The sequence below is a fragment of the Echinops telfairi genome, unplaced genomic scaffold (assembly GCF_000313985.2).
Source record: "Echinops telfairi isolate 266 unplaced genomic scaffold, ASM31398v2 ScPeMD7_7469;HRSCAF=8507_0, whole genome shotgun sequence".
In the NCBI taxonomy this organism is placed as follows: Eukaryota; Metazoa; Chordata; class Mammalia; order Afrosoricida; family Tenrecidae; genus Echinops; species Echinops telfairi.
This window is the reverse complement of record NW_022111372.1, coordinates 19,285,416-19,291,760: the sequence shown is the minus strand read 5'-3', so window position 1 is coordinate 19,291,760 and position 6,345 is coordinate 19,285,416. Positions and strand designations below refer to the sequence as shown.

At 38.9% G+C, this 6,345-nt stretch overlaps 1 protein-coding gene across 3 annotated transcripts in view; it reads right to left on the bottom strand.

The window, feature by feature from the left end:
- The window catches only part of BACH1 (BTB domain and CNC homolog 1), a 47,341-nt gene that overhangs the window by 36,443 nt on the left and 4,553 nt on the right, over window positions 1-6,345 (bottom strand). Inside the window, exon 1 of one of the 3 annotated variants that reach the window (XM_045284814.1) lies at window positions 3,814-3,860. The exons of the other annotated variants lie outside the window; for them this stretch is intronic. The gene's annotated coding sequence lies outside the window, so the exon portion shown is untranslated. Of the gene's footprint in view, window positions 1-3,813; window positions 3,861-6,345 lie in introns of those variants that run through there. 3 annotated transcript variants of the gene reach the window in all.

Sequence of the window (6,345 nt, the reverse complement as noted above, 5' to 3'; positions counted from 1 at the left end):
GAGGGAGGGGAAAATGAGGACCTAATGCCGGGGGTTTAAGTGGAGAGAAAATATTTTGAGAATGATGAGGGCAATGAATGTACAAATGCACTTTACACAACTGATGTGTGTATGGATTGTGATAAGAGTTGTATGAGCCCCTAATAAAATGATTTTTAAAAAAAGTCGGATGAGCCCCTAATAAAACAATTAAAAAAAACCAAAAAGTCAAATCATTATACGAGCCTGTGAAAAAGGCTAAAATATCTCAAGCCAAATATTGAGAAACAACTGAATAAATGCTGTTTCATTTTATACAAGAGAAATTACTGCAGCAGGATTACAAATCTTTCTAAAGTCTATCCAAAAATAGTTAACATTTCAGAAACCTAGTCTGACCATTTTCAGGCTCTTAAAATTACTCCAAGAAAACCCACTACTGACAAATCTGTTCCCATTCACAGTGACCCTATAGTATAGAGCTGTCCCATCTAAAAAATGGCAAATATGACTAACCAAGACAGATTTTCCTCCTAGCATGAGAATGATGTAAAGTGCCTACGTGTATCTCTGCTTCAAGAGAAACCTGGCCCGTCTAGACCATCCATTGACCATTCTACTTGAGCCAATCCTATCCTCAGCACTCAGTCATGGCCATGGAGATCAGGGTATACTTTTCAGATGAAGAGCTTATCTTTTTGTTCCAGAAACAAGCGGAAGTTACAAAGGAGATCCTAGATGAAGGAAACTGTACTAGAGCTTAAATTTTGACCACCCGTTTGGAAAAAAAAAAAAAAAAGGCTATGGATAGCAGTGACAACCCAAAATCCACTTGCAGAATGCCCACAAAGATTAAGCCTCCATTAACACTGCCCAGTCCTGCACCATCCCCGTAATTGTTCCAATGTGTGTGGCCATTGTTGCAGCAACTTTATCAATCCACTTTGTTGGGGGCCTTCCTCTCTGTCACTGTCCCTCTACTTGACCAAGCACAAAGTCCTCCTTATGTGCATAGCTCCAAAACATTTTTCAGATTACTAACCAAAAACAAACACAACAAACTCACTGCCACTGAGGCAATGCCCAGTCATAGCGATCCTATAGCATCAGAGGGAACTATTTCTGAGACAAAATTTTTACAGGACTAGAAAGCCTTATCTTTCTCCCCCTAGAGCAGGGAGTGGCCTTTACAACTGTGGACCTTGCAGTGAACAGCCTAAGGCTAAGCCACATGGGCTCTCGATTATTAACCAAGGAAGTAGGTAATCTTGTCCTGAAGCAGAGTGCCTTGGAAAACAGATTACCTCCAACCCTCTACTGCTAGTCCAGGGAAGGATGGTGTTTTTTTCAGACTTGATGGAGATCAGACAGAGATCACCATACTGGGCCTCAGACTCACAAGTCATATTCAATCAGTTGGAAGGCCCTGAACCACCAATATTATAAGCTTGCCTAGCTAACATAATGTATGTTCCAATCATGGTCCTGTTCCTTCTTCGGCAGTCCCACCCATAACTGTGATGCATTAATCTGCCACCAATCTTGTATTTGTGACAGTTTCTTTTGTTCCATGCCTTATTTAACTATCACCCTGAATGCAAATCCTCAGATGCCATTTGACCTCCTGCCAATGGCCTATCTCATCCAGGTGTGTCTGTCTTTGCCCCTTTTAAGACTTATACTAAACGTTCTCTTTAAATTATATTATACTTTAATATATTTACTATCCTATATTATACATTGGGATCTCTTGTATTCTAAAACAAAACAAGTAATCAGTGATTTGCTTCCAGAAAGTCACAAACTTTATAAAAATCCTAGAGAGAGCATTTCTGCTCTGAAACATACTGGGTTACCTTAAGTCAGAATCAAAATGTCAACTGGTGGTGGTAGTGGTGGCAAAGAAGTTCCAAGACATAGTTTATGTCTCCTTTCCTTGAAAGTTTTGAGGATGGCCCTTTAGAGTTGTTGTCGTTGTTAGGTGCTGTGGAATCAGTTCTGACTCATAGCTGTCCTACATACAACAAAATGAAACACTGCCCAGGTCCTGTGTCATCCTCACAAGTGTTCCTATGCGTGAGTCCCTTGTTAACGCAACAACTGTGTCAATCCATCTTGTTAAGGGGTCTTCCTCCACTTCTTTGTCCTTTACTTTACCCAAGCATGATGTCTTTCTCCAGGTGTTGGTCTCTCCTGATAAGATGTTCAAAGTCTCACCACCCTTGCAAGTACTGTTTAAAGAACTTTAAGAAATATAGTCTGTCCATATATAATTTTCTAGTAGAAATGCAATTTCCCAATTTTTCAGTAAAACATCTCTTTAATTTGATTTTAAAAATACATCATCAGTGTACAAAATATGACAAATTTTTAAGTCTCCTTAAATAACAAATCTAAAGATATCCACATTTTAAAGTACATGCCTGTGTATTAAGGATAACACGGTAGATGGCCTGCCAACAACCATTCACCCCTCCTTATATTCTAACCAAACCTTCAATGTGCTCTCACATGCAGACCCTCTCCCAGAGGCCAAGTGTTTCTGCAGTAGCACACGCCAAGATGAATATAATCGATCTATGCCAGTTACATTAGCCCAATTTCTCTAGACCAGTGCTTCTCAACCTTTGGGTTGAACGACCCTTTCACAGGGGTCGTCTAATACATCCTGTGTATCAGACAAGTCATAACAGTAGCAAAATTACAGTTATGAAGTAGCAATGAAAATAATTTTACGGTTGGGGATCACCACATGAGAACTGTACTAAAGGGTTGCAGCATTAGGAAGGTTGAGAACCACTGCTCTAGATAATGGCTGATTTAGACTTGGGCTGGTTTGCATGACTGGTACATGAAGAGAAAAGACAAATGGGATAGTTTCTATTATGAAACACTTGAGTAAAGTTTTACTCACTGACAATCCCAGAGGTGGGGGGGGGGGCTCAGTAATATCAATTTATAATAAGACTAAAACTTGTTGCAGCCATTTTGCAGTCTTAAAAGTAACTCAAAACTCCAAATCAAATTCACTATCACCAAGTCAATGTTGACTCACAGTGGCCGTATAGGACAGAGTAGAACTACCCGTCAGTTTCTGAGAATGTAATTCTTTACAGGTGTAGAAAGTCCTGTCTTTTTCCATAAAAGAACTCAAACTCAAGAAAACTCACTGTCATAGAGTCAATTCTGACCCATAGTGACCCTTAGGACAGGGATAGAACTGCCCCTGTGAGTTTCTGAGACAGTAACGCTTTACAGTCTCATCTTTCCCTCTCAGTGCTTCCGGTGGTTTCAAACTGCTGACCTTAAGGTTTGCAGCCTAACGCATAACCACTATGCCACCAAGGCTCCTAAAAAAGGAACTAGCCAAGGATAAACAAGCCTGCATCCTCCATCTTTTTCCACCAACCAGGCGCTTTCCAAAAGCACTTAAACACACATCTAAAATCTTCCAGGCCCAAACTCTCCCTACTGAAACCTCTCACTATCTATTCTTCCTCACACCTAAGCATGTAAACACAGCTGCCAATATAACTTGTTTTCCCCACTAAACTGCATTCACTGTTGACACTCTAAGGCTTTCCCCGAGTTCCCCAAATTTAGCCTTCTTGGATTCTACAGTCCCATGGAACATTTGACATGTTGCTATCACAGTTCTACTTTGCCACATATGGGGTCACTGTGAGTTGGAGCCCTAGCGGTTACTCATTAGGCTGCGATATACAAGGTCAGCAGTTCGAAACCTAAAAGCACATTTTTTTTTTGCCTCTCAAGGGAATGGAGAACTGGCCAAAATTAACTCACAGAGAGGGAAGTATATTTCTGAACAGGTACCTGGGAGACAGCAGTTTAGCACATTAGTTATCCAAGCTCCTTCGTGGCACCACTAGGTAGCTATTCGTGTGCTCCCCAGTTAAAGGGGTCCCACAGCCTTCCTAGGGTCTGAAATAGATAAAGCAGACCAGTGACAATAACAGGCACACCCTTAGAGGCAAACCAGTTTAAAAAAATATTCTATGGAAACTTACCTAGAATTTGATCGGCATATGGATCATTCTTTACCAAAAAGACACATTTAAGTAGGCAAAATACCATAGTGGCTACAGACTCATCCCTAACTGGCATTTCCTCTAATTTCTTTAAATAACAGCTTGGATTACAGGCATGTAAGCAAAGGACCCTATTTAGCTGGGCAAAATGCTTTTCTATTTCAAAAGCACTTTACTAATAATGTGGGGTAAAAAGTTACTGAAACAGCCCATGGCCTTTTTTCAAACTTCTAATTTGAGCATGTAAGTTAATGAAACAGCCCATGGCTTTTTTTTCATACTTCTAATTTGAGCATGTAATGGATCCTATCTAGGGGTCAATCTCTAGGCATTGAGTATACATACATAGAGACAGCAAGATTTGGAAAACAAAAAATGCCTCGGCCAAGATCTGGGAACTATTTTACGTTTTTAAAAATAATAATTAAATGCAAAATAGTCATCAACAAAAGTACCAGTCTTACCAAAAACCACATACTCTGAAATTACAACCTAATAAATTACATATTAATAAATCTTTTACAGCTACACATTTTGTAATAAAAATCCCTGATGGATGAGTGGATGAGTAACTACTGATTTCGCTGACCTGCTAAAGATGCTGGCACACATCAGAGGAGGTGGGCATTAAGCATATAAAGACACCAGAAGCAAGGTAGATTGAGGAGGAAATCATGTGCAGGAAGTAGGGTCCATTTCCCCACTCACCAGCAAAAACACTGGCCCAAAGAGTTCAGTCCTTAGGCCTAAACTATCTCCTCCGGGAGGTCCTGGAGGCAGAGAAGTCTGTAAGAAAGGGGGGAGATGCTCTAAGATTGATGTGGTGGTGACTATTCAATGCCTCTTGATATGATTGAAAGATTAAACTATTGAATTGTATGACATGTAAATTATGTGCCAACAAAACTGTTGGGTTAAAAAAAAAAAAAGAGGGGGGAGTTGTAAGTCAAAGATGTTTCCCTTACGCTACCATTTACTCTACAGCCTTGGAGGCAGGAAGGTGCTTATGTCCAGGCTATACAGAAACCGGAAAACAAAACCAACCAAAAAAACCCCACACTACTGGTAAGCTGCTTTTTAGTGCAATTCTACTTTAATGCGGGAGTAGAATGAAACTGATCATTATGACTCATAAAATCTAAGAAATGACCAATGAAAACCTATTTACCATATAAAAACTGGGAACAATTAATTTACTATTCAACGCTATTAAAATTATTCTTTTGAATAATGTGTTTCCTAAGTCATTAAGAAAAAGAGTTCAATTCACCTTTTAAAGGTCATGATTTGCAGTTTCTGCTACATTAAGATAATGTATTCTACATTGTGTACAGAGACAGGAATCCTTAGCAGCCAGCCAACTTTAATCCACACCTGCAATCAAGATCCTGGCAATCCTATTCCTTTGATACTTGTTTACTTGAAAGCAATTTTTATAATCCTATTTAAAATTTTCTAAACTGCCCCTGATCCTTAATAAAACAAAGTATTGTGGTAACACTACAGAAAAAAATATTAGATGTGTATGGAGCTTCAAATAATTCATGGGGAAAAATGGAACCAAAAGATAATAGAGTTCTTCCACAAACTTTTTAAGTTCCCCTTATATAGAGGTTTTTAACATGTACACAACCCAAATTATGCTATGCTCAATTCAATTCAAGGTCAATCACAGGCAAAAATAAATCACAAGACAAGCTTTCTATCTCAAGAGGCGAAATAAAATGATTTTAATCCAGCTGCTTCCTCAATAACCACACCAGTGACAAAAACAGAAAGTTTGAATGATGAAAACAATTTCTACTCTGTACTCTTAACATAACTTAAGAGGTATAATACATAATTCTCTCCTTCATTAAGTTAAAATCTCCCCAAGTTTCAAACCTACCGATCTAGAATGAACCCCTACTACACCACCTTGTACAGCCACCAATGGTTCACTGAACAAAAAACTGGCAAAGGTACATTCATTGTGCCATGGGACATAAAAGAGAAAATAGAGATCTTCAACATCAAGAAAGCCATTCTCCAGATGACTGGATGGTCAGATGTATAACATTAATTTTTTTTTTTTAGATTTTATTGGGGCTCTTAAAACTCTTAAAAGAATCCATATGTCAATTGTATCAAGCATTATTTTTTTGTACATGTTGCCATCATTATTTTCTAAGCACTTACATCTTACATTCTATTTGAGCCCTTGGTATCAGCTTCTCTTTTTTCCCTCCTTCCCACCCTCCTGACCCCTTGATAAATTGTAAATTATTATTGGTTTCATATCTCACACCAACCACTGGTTCCCTTCCCCCATGATTTC